Raw genomic sequence first — 12,638 nt, 5'->3', positions numbered from 1 at the left:
TTTTGTCCATGGTCTTCCTAGTCATTCATCAGTCTGATATAGCATCACTTCTAATGGCTTCTTCCAGAAGGACTCATCAGTACAATATTCCTTGGTTTCTCTCCTGTTGAAATGGCTTTCTGTACCCTTGGTAGCTGAAGGATAATTTGACTGGTTATAAAATCCCGGCCTACACTTGCTTTCCTTGAATTCGTTACAATGTTGCTCTGGATTGTGTTGCTTATATGTTATTGTCAAGAAATCTGATATAAACACTCTTCTTCCTTTTATAAGTGACTTCATCATTTCTCCTGGAGCCCCAAAGGATTTTTTTAATTTTAATCATTTCATGAAGAATTATCTTGGAGTTGCCCATTCAGAACCAATACTGTGGTGCCTTCAGGGGAGCAGTCGAATATACAAATTAAGTCTTCTTTTTTATTTCCAGAAAATTTTCTAAGAAAATGATTATACTGTTAATTATGTTGCTTTTCTTCCAATGTTATGTCTGTACGCTAGATCTTTTTTTCCATCTTCTATACCTATCACTTTCTATATAATCCTCTTAACTTCTTTTTTATACTTTTATTTTATTTTATTTCAGTGTTCCAGAATTCATTGCTTATGTACCATACCCAGTGCTCCATGCAATACGTGTCCTCCTTAATACCCACCACCAGGCTCACCCAACCCCACCACCCCTCTCCCCTCCAAAACTCTCAGTTTGTTTCTCAGAGTCCACAATCATTCATAGTTCTTCTCCCCCTCCGATTTTCCCCAACTCACTTCTCTCCATCTTCCAGTATCTTTGTGTTATTCCTTATGCACCTTACTCTTATCTTTATTTAATTCTGGTTTTGTAGTTGTTTTCATTCCTCTCCTCAATGAGGTTTATTAAAGTCTATTAAAATTTATTAAAATCCCAGCCAAATCTAGTATCCCTAAGAGAGCATCTGGTTTAGTCTTCATTTCTGAGATGATGTTGTGTTTCATGTTTACCTTTTGTTCTCTGTATGTGTTCATCTCTGTTTTCAGTTCTCAAATTTATACTTAAGGTGTTTTGTCACATCTCAGGATGCTTCTTAACTGTTCAAGTCTTAAGATGCTGATGCTTGATGCTGTGTTACATTGTTCCCCTGTAAAGTGGTTTGTGGGGAGAATGATTGTCAGCTCCTTATATTTCTTTTGTATGGATACTGTCTGTTACCTTTTGTTAACTTAGAAATGTCTTTATGTTTGCAGGAACTGCTAATAATAGAAAAATGTAGGCTGGCATTGGGGAGTTGAGGATCACCAGGTTTCTTGGTTCAGGAGTGCCCTCTTGTGTTGGTTTTAGGAGCTGCACCACCCTTATTCAGAGTGGGACAGGAGGCAGGATGGTTAGCTGTCTGCTGAATTTACCATTCACTTTTGCTTCTGTAGGCCCTTGATGCTTCGCCCCTATCCATTTGCCACCAATCCTCTAAGGGCCTCCACCTCTGAGCCACGTCCTCTAGAAGCAGGGTGTTTCCGAGACAACCAGCTCTGGTCCCACACACTTTCTGTCTCTTTTGAGCTCTCGGCCGAGTATGGCCGGTTTTGTCTGCTCTCCTGGTTGATCTGCAGTTATCTACAGGGACCTGGAGATGTCCCCAAGATTTTTGCCCCGAAGGCTTCACACAGAATGGTGTACTCCCACCTAGCTCCATCCCTTATTAACACCTCGTAGCGCTGCTTTATCTCAGAGCTCCCCACGCCTGCCAAACCGTGTGAGAGACAAGGATCTTCTCCAGAACCTCAGGTCAGGGGTCACACCCAAGAAGTGACCTTAACACAGGAACCTTCTTCATATACAGCCCGTAGTCAGCTGTCACCAGGAATGTTCTTCCGGGTCTTATCTTTGCATCTGGGATCCAGTCGGTGACGAGGTGTCCCCCCATGTTTGTGGTGTTTACGAGAGTCTTTCCACCCACCACTGTTCCTCCATGTTGTTTGTCTTTCCTGATGTGGGGTCTGAAGGCTTCACATCAGTTTTCTCCCATAATCTGGATTTGTTGGACTCTTTCCTCAAAACTTGACTCAGGCTCAGTGTTTTGGATTGAAGTTGTTTTAAAATTACAGACATGGATGTATATCTAGGAAGAGAAGTCCGCCTTCCATCAGGTCCATCCTGTGCCCTCCTGGGGGCTGGGCAGCTGCCAGCTATGGTGTGGAGAGGGGCCGTGGGTAGGAGAAGGCAGGCCCAGGGGCTGCAGGTTTTCCTGGGGTGTTCTGTTTCAGTTTCCCCTCCCACTCTCCAGTCATCCCTCCTGGTCCCCTTCCTGTCCCTGTCACTGAGCCTTCCCAGGGGATGCCTGGCCTGGGCACTGGGCTCGCTCTCAGGGGGCTGCTTCTTTCAGCAAACATGCCCACCATCCCCCTTCCATGCAGAGCCCTCCAAAGATTCCTCAAGGTAGAGGTAGCAGAAGGCCAGGGGTCGAACCCCATGCTTCCTCACTGGGGGATCCCTCTGGGTTCCAGACACTAAATGGGGGCCATAATGTCAGTGTTGGCTACAGAGTAAGCAACCACTGTGTGTTCATTTCCTCCCCTTCTTCAGGACCCAGCATACACCCCCTCACTTTCGGTAGCAATAGCAAGAGCGGGGCCTGGCCCTCCCTTGCCTGGCAGAGCTTCCTGGGCTCGGGTCTGCAAAAAGGAGCCTTCTCATCCAGGCCACATCCATTTCCATGACTTCCTTAAGGCCTTACCACCTGGGCCACCACCACCAAGGACGCCCCACACCACCAAGCCATGTAAACTCAGCCAGGAAGAGTCCTACGGACTTGTCTGTGAAAGGCCCAGGACTGGGGGCAGGGGCTGCTTCAGTTGTATTAGTTTTGAAGAAAGCTACCACAGCATTGCCTTTCTGTCCTGCCCCCAGGGGCCATCCTAATTGGTAAATCCCTGCTTTACATGCACCAGATCTCCCCAAAGGTGGGAGCAAGCCTCTCAAAATCAGCGAAATATTGCTCCTGCAGCGTAAAGATTTCCTTGATTTATCTGGTCAGCAAAGGGTTCATTTGTTTGTTTTTAAATTCAAAGAGCATCCGAAAGCAACAGAGTTTGGCCGGATAATAATAATAATAAAACAAACACTCCTCTCTGATTGTTGAACCACTTGCACGCAGGGCCAACGAGTATGGATGTGTGGCCTCAGGAACTTCTTCCAGAAACTTCCATTGCCTTTCCAGAGGAGAAAACAGAGGCTCATGGACATAAGGGGACCTCACAGCATCACTTAGCCCAGGTGGGCTTCAAGCTCGGTTGATGCTATTTATGTCTGAGATGTTTACGGTTAGGGCTGTCTTTATGCAGTGTGACCTGCCTGCTCCTTGTCTTTATGGGGCCTGACTCTCGGCTCAACCACCACTCTGCCCATTCAGCTGAACACCAGATGAACATGTGCTAAGCAACCAGGAGGGCCTGCCTATCTGAGCACTTACTGCCTCTTTATTTATAAACATTATCTCACAAGAAATGAGATAAACATTATCTCACAAGAAGTGGAAAATAAGTAAAACAGAAAACAATAAAGAAAAAAAAACCTGGGAAAGAATTAATAAAATTGATAAACTTGTAGAAAGAATAACTAGGAGAAGATACAAGTTACCAAAACCCTACAGATGTTAAAGGGATAATAAGGGATTTTTGTGGAGAACTTCAATACCCATACCTTTGATAAAAGGGACACATGCCTTGAAAGACAGAACTTCCCAAAATGGACACAAGGAGAAATAGAAAATCTGAGCACAATGGTTTCTGTTAAAGGAATTTAATTTATCATTAAAAAGCCTTCCCAGGAAGAAACTTTCAGGCCCAGGTGGCTTGCCTAGTGCATTCTATCAAGTATTTAAGGAAGAATACCAATATATGTTCATTCAATTAAAAAGTATGCACGTTAAGAAGCATGCTGGAAATATGGATCGTAGAAACCCTTCAAATCTAAGTGTGGGAGTACAAATTTGTGCATGCAGAGAATCGTGTGTCCATGTGCTCCCTGAGCCCTGCCCTTAGGAGCAGCAACCAGAACCCACCAAGTTCCAGTGGCAGGAAAATGGAAGAAGAAATCGTGGACACTCATTGTAACCGATGATCAGAGAGCAGATGCCTAGAAACATCAGGTGAATGTCATCTTAAAATCCCATGTCAAGTGGAAAAATCGAGTCCTAGAATACCATAGACCATAGACAAAATGATATTTTTATAAAACTGAGAGGCAAGCAAGCTCTACAACAGATTGCTTAGGGATATCTACTTCTGATATCATTTTCTTTCTTTAAGATCTACTCTCTTAATCATGTCCAAATCTATAGTACAGTGTCATCGACTAGTTACCATGCTGTACATGACACTCCCCAGGTTAAAAATGGAAGTCTCTACCTTTCAGTCCCCTTCCCCCATTTCGCCCACCCCTACATCCCCTCTGGCTGTCATCTACCTATGCTCTGGATCTATGAGTTTGGTTTTCTCAAATTCCACATATAAGAGAGAGAAGTGTTCCCTCGCTGGCTTATTTCATTCACTTAGCATAATACTCTCTAGATTCAGCCATGTTGCAAATGGCAAGATTTTGTCATGTTTATGGCCGAGTAATACTCCGTTGTCTACATCTATAGATCATATCTAGACCATTGTCTACATATGCAGAACCACCAACACTTGGTGGTTCTTATCTTTTTGATTTTAGCTGTTCTGACAGGTATGAGATGATATCTTATGGTCATTTGCATTTCCCTGATGATTAGTTGATGTTGAGCATCTTTTCTTGTGTCTTTTGGCCATCTGGATGTCTTTTTTGGAGAAATGTCTGCTCTTGTCTTCTTCCCACTTTTAATTAGATTGTTTTGGGGGTGTTGAGTTGTATCAGTTCTTTATATATTTTGGATACTAACCCTTTATCACATGTGTCATTTGCAAAAATCTTCTCTAATTCAGCAGGTTGCCTTTTAGTTTTGTCGATTGTTTTCTTTGCTGTGCAGAAGTTTTTTTATTTTGATGGAGTCCCGATGGATTATTTTTGCTTTTGTTTCCATTGCCTCAGGAGAACTGTCTAGAAAGAAATTCCTTTGGCCAATGTCAAAGAGGTTTCTGCTTGTGGTCTTTTCTGGAATTTTTATGGTTTCAGGTTTCACATATAGGTCCTTAATCCATTTTGAGTTTATATTTGTGTATGATATAAGAAAGTGGTCCAGTTTCCTTCTTTTGCATGTAGCTGTCAAGTTTTCCCAACACTATTTGTTGAAGAGAATGTCTTTTTCCTTTTGCATCTCTTTTTTTGTTCATCAGAGAATAATTCACCATAGAATTACAGGTTTAGGGGCACCTGGGTGGCTCAGTGGGTTAAAGCCTCTGCCTTCAGCTCAGGTCATGATCCCAGGGTCCTGGGATTGAGCCCCACATCGGGCTCTCTGCTTAGTAGGGAGCCTTCTTCCTCCTCTCTTTCCCTCTGCCTGCCTCTCTGCCTATCTTTGTCTGTCAAATAAATAAACAGAATCTTTAAAAAAAAATTATGGGTTTATTTCTGGGCTTTCTATTCTGTTCCATTGATCTATGTGTCTATTTTTGGGCCCATACCATACTGTTTTGATTACTGCTTAAAGTCTGGGATTGTGATACCTCCCATTTGGTTTTTCTTTTTCAAGATTGCTTTGGTATTTAGGGTCTCTTATGAGTCCATACAAATTTTAGGATTATTTGTTCTAGCTCTGTGAAAAATGCTTTTGGTATTTGGATAGGGATATTTAAATGTGTAGATCACTTTGGGCAGTAGAACTATTTTAACATTTCTTTTTCCAATCCATGAACATGGAATGTCTTTACATTTCTTTGTGTTGTCTTCAATTTCTTTCATCCCTGTTTTATATTTTTCAGGTCTTTCACATCTTAGGTTAAGTTTTTTCCTAGGTGTCTTATTATTTTTGGTGCAATTGTAAATGAGATTATTTTCTTAACTTCTCTTGCTGCTGCTTCATTATTACTATATAGAAATGCAATAGATTTCTGTACATTGATTTTATCCTGCAACCTTACTGAATTCATTTATCAATTCTGGTAGTTTTTGGTGGAGTCTTTAGGGTTTTCTCTTTACGATATCATGTCATCTGCAAATAGTGGAATTTTTCTTCTTCCTCACTAATTTGGATGCCTTCCTTCTATTTCTTTTTCTTGTCTGATTGCTATGGCTAAGCTGCCAGTACTATGTTAAATAACAGTGGTGAGAGTGGACATCCTTGCTTGTTCCTGGCCTTAGGGGGAAAACTCTCAGGTTTTCACCATTGAGGATGATGTAAGCTGCATACCACATTTTCTTTATGCATTTATCCATGAGTGGACACTTAGGCTGTTTCCATAGCTTGGCTATTATAAACAATGATACAGTGAACATGGGGGTGCAGATATCTTTTCAACTTAGCATTTTTGTTTCCTTTGGATCAATACCTAAAGTGGAATTGTTGGATCATATGGTGGGTCTATTTTTAGTTTCTTGAGGAAACTCCATACTGTTTCTCACAGGGCTTCACCAATTTACATTCCCACCAACAGTGATGACAAGTGTTCCCTTCTCTCCACATCCTTGCCAACACTTGTCATTTGTTGTCTTTTTGATACTAGTCATTTTGACAGGTGTGAGGTACTATCTCATTGTGGTTTGGTTTTGCATTTCCCTGATGATGGGTGACATTGACATCTTTTCATGTGCCTATTGGCCATCTATATATATTTTTTTGGAAAAAAAACATCTATTCAGATCCTCAACCCTTTTTTATAAGTTAAAGTATAATTAATCATTAACAATCAATCATAATTAATCCATTTTAATTGGATTATTTGGAGGTTTGTTTGTTTGTTTGTTTGTTTGTTTTTGTATGGAGTTATATGAGTTAGGTAAAATATTTCTAATGAATTTTTTGAAGTTCCTGATAGAGGGAATGGTGGAAGTGGGGTCAGTAGGGGGGATGGCACAGGTGGAAGAAATGGAGGGATTGGTAATGTTTCTTTCACTGCCTGACTGGATAGAGGGCTCCAGGCATCTAATTTGTCATCATGCTTCATAACTTATCTTCTACAGGTAACATTTTCACGTAGCAAACATTATATAACAATAGCACTTTCAGCAAATGCTAAAATGTTAAAAAGCAGGTCTCGTGTATTCTTCCCACATTCCTTCATGTTGGTCTGCACAAGGGGAAAGGGATACACTTTCCCTTTGGAAGACCACTATGTTCATCAAACCACGGATCAGCAGGGCACCTCTTTGTAGCAAGCTCTGGTGTGGGGCCCAGGGTGTCCCTGAGCTCACACTTGGGTGAGGGAAAGCTCTAGCTGCGGTCACCTCAAGAGAGGCTCCCTGGAGGTGGCCATGCTCCCCCCAGCTGCTTGGGAAGGTCAATCAGGAGTTGGAAAGAATGTGGGTGGCCAGGTAGGAGGGGAGGAAGGAGCAACGGTCTAGACAATCAGAGACCCCAGCAACTCAGTACCCTCTGCATCTTGCTCTGAGCAGCTTGAGGACAGGCACTGGACCACTTTCGCAGCCACAATGCCCACAGGATGGGAGTGCAGCATGGGGGTGACCAGTATATGGGAGGGCTCTGGGCCTCTTACCTCTTAACCAGCAGGCACAAACACGAGAGAAGCAGGCAGAGGGGCCGGGAGGGAGGGCCAGGGCTCTGGACTGGGTCACACGCAGGCCCCAGACCCACCCTGGGCAGGTGCCTAGGGGGAGCGGCTGGCTCTGATCTTCAGCGAAGGCTAACCACACATCAGAGCCCCTGGTGGGAGGCGAGACCTACTCTTGATGTATCCCCAGGAAAATGGTTGAACTCCCCAGTCCTTTGAGGCTTAACGGTGGTGGAGTCCCCCAGGGGCGCCATGCCCAGACCATATGAGGGACAGTCACAGCTCAGTGGCTCTGACGCCAGGTCTGTTCTGACAAGCACCTTCAGGATAAGACCTTGCACACCCGGTGTTTTGTGTGAATGCGTGCAAGGGGGATTATGGAAACAATTAAAGACCCTGAGATGGCTGAGCGTGTGACAGCTGCTCCCGGGCGTGAAGTGCAGGCCCCCAGTGGCCCATGGATTGAAAACAGATGTTTCTGCATGAGCACAGCCAAATTGTATTAGCACTTTGGATGATGAAAAGGGCTTTAAGTGTCTACATGTTGCGGTTCTGAAATGTTTGCCGGGGAGAAAGTCCCTATATTTTGCAAACAGCGAGCGTAAGGAGGGGGAAACAAATTAGGTTATGGCGCTGTAACTGATTTCAGGAGCAGCGCCGTTGACAGATGCACAGTGCGTGTAATAAACTGATGGGCGCTGTTGCCACTTGCCTTAGGGAGGAAGCCTGCGTCCCCTCCCGCTGCCGTCTTCACCTCCCACCCTGCGCAGTCAGGGAGGGCGGACCAAGGTCACACAACACCCGTGCCCCCATGGGACTTTCAGGGAGAAAGTCACATGCTTTCTGTTTTCCCTTTTTTTTCTTTTTTTAACTTTTTCTTACAGAAATTTTCAAACTCTTAAATGTATGGACAATAGGGCAGGGGCGCCTGGGTGGCTCAGTGTGACTCTTGATCTTGGGGTTGTGTGTTCAAGCCCCGTGCTGTGCTCCATACTGGATGTTGGGTGGGGAGCCAATGTAAATAATAATAATAATAATAATAATAATAATGTATAAAGAACAGGGCAAACGAACCACCACTATGTCCCCAGCGCCCAGCTCCCCTGCTATAAGCTCATGGCTCATCTTCCTCATCTGTGCCCCAACCCTGTCACCACCCTGCTGGGACTCTGATATGGACGGCTTGTATCTACAGAAGCATCACATCATTGACATGCCTAATCTGAAATGGGTAATAGTTTCTTAATGTTGTTGAACAGCCAGTCCATAATCAGATGCCTCAATTACTTAAAAGGTATATTTTCGCACTTTGTTTGCTCAAATCAGGATCGAAGCAAGCTCAACACACTGAGCTTTCTTCTAGAAAAGTCCTTTCCTCCCCTCTGCACTTTGTTGTTTGCTTGCTTGCTTTCCTTTGTTCTGTTTTGGGTTTTTGTTTGTTTGTTTGTTTTGGCCTTGGATCCATTGATTTCCCAGAGAAATGGGGACATTGGTTCCTCAGAGTGGCCCTCATTCTGGATTTGGCTGTTTGTCTCCTCGTGGCGTGTGAAACTTGTGGGTAGTCTGATCTAGAACAGCATGGCCCAGTAGAAATGTTGTGGAGTCCTGTGAGTAATTTTTAATTTTCTTGTGGTCACATTTTTTAAAAAAAGTAAAATTAAGATTAGTAATCTATTTTATATAGCCCAGTATCTCCAAAATGTTATTATTCCAACCAGTAATCAATATGAAACTTCCTCATGATCTGTTTTCATGCTGTCTTCAAAATCAGGTGAGCATTCTGTGCTTACCACAAATCTCAGTTTCAGTGTATTCATCAGAAATAAATGACCTGTATTTAAAATTTTTTTTAAATTACAGTTAAAGCAGAGAAACATACTTAAATGTTTTCTGAGAGCTGTATCAAATATCAGAGGTTATAAACTTATTTTTTAAACATCTGAATATTTGACATACAATAAACACTCATGAGTCACATACGTAAACACTCATGAAACCATGCTATAATTAAAATATGAAATGTATCTATCCCGCCACTTTGACTTAGTTATTTAATTTTTTTTAGATTTTTTTATTTATTCATGAAAGACAGAGAGGGGCAGAGGCAGAGGGAGAGGGAGAAGCAGGCTCCCCACTGAGCAGAGAGCCTGATCCCGGACTCGATGCCAGGACCCTGGGATCATGGCCTGAGCTGAAGGCAGATGCTTAATCGACTGAGCTGCCCAGGGGCCCAGCATAATTATTTCAAAATATGCCCATGTTATTGTGTGTACTGAAAGCTTTGCCCCTTGCTGAGCAAGATCCCTATTGTGTGGCTATACCACAATTTGTTTTTGTGGTGGGCAACATTCTAAGATAGCCCCCAGGATTTCCACCCCAGGTATACACATACTGGATAATCCCCACCCCTTGAGTGTAGGGGGGAAGCTTTGAATATGATGAGATTTGAGGTGCTTAGTCAGTTGACTTTGAGTTACTGAAAAGGGAGATCCTTCTAGGTGGGTCTGACCAAATCAGGTGAACCCCATAAGGGGAAAAGAGTCCTTCCTGAAATCAGACAGATTTGTGGCCTGAAAAAGATTATTCTCTTGGCTTTGAAGAAGCAAACTGTCATGGTGATCAGAAAGTGACATCTTAGAGCTGAGGGTGTCAGTCCTACAAATGCAAATTCCTTGTGGGTAGAAGAGGATCCCAATGCTCAGATAAGATGATGACAGCCCCTACTGACACCTGTTTTTGGCCTGGTGAGTCCCTGAACAGAGGACTCAACCAAAATGCTCCAGAATCTTGACCCAGAGAAACTGAGAGATAGTAAGTTTATGTTTATTTAAGTTTGTAATATTTGTTACACAGCAATAAAAATCTAATATGTGTACCCATTGTGCCTATGGATAGATATTTGGGTTGTTTATGTTTGGGACTATTATAAATAAAGCTGATATGAACATTTATATGCAAGTCTTTGTGGGGATGTATGCTTTCATTTTTCTTGAGTAAATATCTGGGAGTGGTATGGCTAAGTAATATAGTAAGTTCATGTTTAACTTTACAAGAAATTGCGAAATTCTTTTTCAAAGTGGTTGAAGCATTATATATTCACACTAGTAATGTATGGAAGTTCCACTTATTCTTCATCCTGTAGCTTTGCAGTAAATTTTAAAATTGGGAATGTGAGTCATCCTACTTTGTTATTCATTTTGAGATTCTTTTGTCTCTTCAGGATCCCTTGTAATTCCATATGAATTTTAGGATGTGTTTGGATTTCTGGGTTTTTTGTTTGTTTCTTTTTTAAAGCCATTGGCATTTTGGTAAAGATTGCATTATGTATGTAGATTGCTTTGAGTAGTAGTATCATTCTTAGGATCTTAAGTTTTCTAATCCATGAACATGGAATGTCTTTTTTTAATTCACATTTTCTTTCATTTCTTTTCAACAATATTTTATAGTTTACAGAATATAAGTCTTCTACTTTCTTGTCTAAATTTATTCTCAGATATTTTCTTCTTTGGAATGCTATTGCAAATGGTATTGTTTTCTTAATTTCATTTTTAGTGTTTTAATTGCCGGTGTATAGAAATACAACTGATTTTTGTGTCTTGATCTTATACCCTGCCACTTTACTGAATTTGTTTATTAGCTCTCGTAGTTTTTTAAATGGGTTCTTTGGAATTTTGTCTCTATGGGATCATATCATCAGTGAGTAGAGATAGTTTTACTAATTAATACCTTTATTTCTTCTTCTTGCCCAATTGCTTTGGCTAGAATTTCCAATAAAATGTTGAATAATAGTGATGAAAGCAGGTATCCTTGTCCTATTCTTGATGGGAAGGTTTTAACTACAATTTCCATTTCTTTGATAGATATAGAGCTATTCCAGTTATCTGTTTCTTATTTCCTGAGATTACATAGTTTGTATCTTTCAAGAAAATTTCCCATATCATCTAAATTGTCAACTGATTGGCATGAAGTTGCCCATGATATTTCCTTATTATTCTCTTGATATCTTTGGGACTTGAATTAATATCCCTTTCCCATTTGTGATATTGGTAATTTGTGTATTCCCTCTTTTTTTCCTGATTAGTCTGCCTAGATATTTATTAAATTTGTTGATCTCCTCAGAAAACTAGCTTTTTGTTTCATTGTTTTTTCTATTGTTTTTCTGTTATATACATTGATTTGTGCTCTAAAAAGTATCATTTTCTTTCTTTTGTTTACTTAGGTTTCATTTACTCTTCTTGTTCTAGTTTCTTAAGGTAGAGGTTGAGGTCATTGATGTGAGTATATTATTTGATATCTATTTTTTTCTAATATAGGAATTTACTGCTGTAAGTCCTCTAAGTATCATTTTAGCTGCATCCCACATATTTTGACAGGTTGTGTTTTCTTTTTCATTCAGATCAAAATATTTTTAATTCCTTTATTAATTTTTCTGTTGCCCCAATAAGTTATTTAGAAGCATATTTTAAGTCTCAAATTGTTTGTTAATTCTATCTAATTTAACTCCACTATGGCCAAAGAATATACTTTCTATGACTTAAAATCCTTTTAAATTTACTGAGATTTGTTTTATGGTCCGGAATATGGTCTGTCTTGTTAAATATGCATGTGCATTCTGCTGTTGCTGTGTGAAGGGTTCTGTAAGTTTAAATCAGGTTAGGTTATTTGGTAATGTTGCAATGTTAAATATTCTTCCTGATTTTCTGTCTACTTGTTCTGTCCATTATTGAGTAAGTGCTGTTAAAATCTCAACTGCAGTTGCCATTGTGAATGACACTCTTTCTTTTCTTTTTAAAGATTTTATTTGTTTATTTGACAGACAGAGATTACAAGTAGACAGAGAGGCAGGCAGAGAGAGAGAGAGGGAAGCAGGCTCCCTGCTGAGCAGAGAGCCCAATGTAGGGCTCGATCCCAGGACCCTGAGATCATGACCTGAGCCGAAGGCAGCGGCTTAACCCACTGAGCCACCCAGGAGCCCCGAATGACACTCTTTATCTGTTACAATATTCTTTGCTCTGAAATCT

At 41.2% G+C, this 12,638-nt stretch overlaps 1 protein-coding gene across 4 annotated transcripts in view; it reads left to right on the top strand.

Moving 5' to 3' along the window:
- The window catches only part of RASGEF1C (RasGEF domain family member 1C), an 83,575-nt gene that overhangs the window by 5,260 nt on the left and 65,677 nt on the right, over positions 1 to 12,638 (top strand). The gene's annotated exons all lie outside the window — the stretch shown is intronic.

This window comes from Mustela lutreola, chromosome 5, assembly GCF_030435805.1.
Source record: "Mustela lutreola isolate mMusLut2 chromosome 5, mMusLut2.pri, whole genome shotgun sequence".
Lineage (NCBI taxonomy): Eukaryota > Metazoa > Chordata > Mammalia > Carnivora > Mustelidae > Mustela > Mustela lutreola.
Note: the sequence above shows the minus strand (reverse complement) of the source record. Positions and strands in the feature narration are given on the sequence as shown.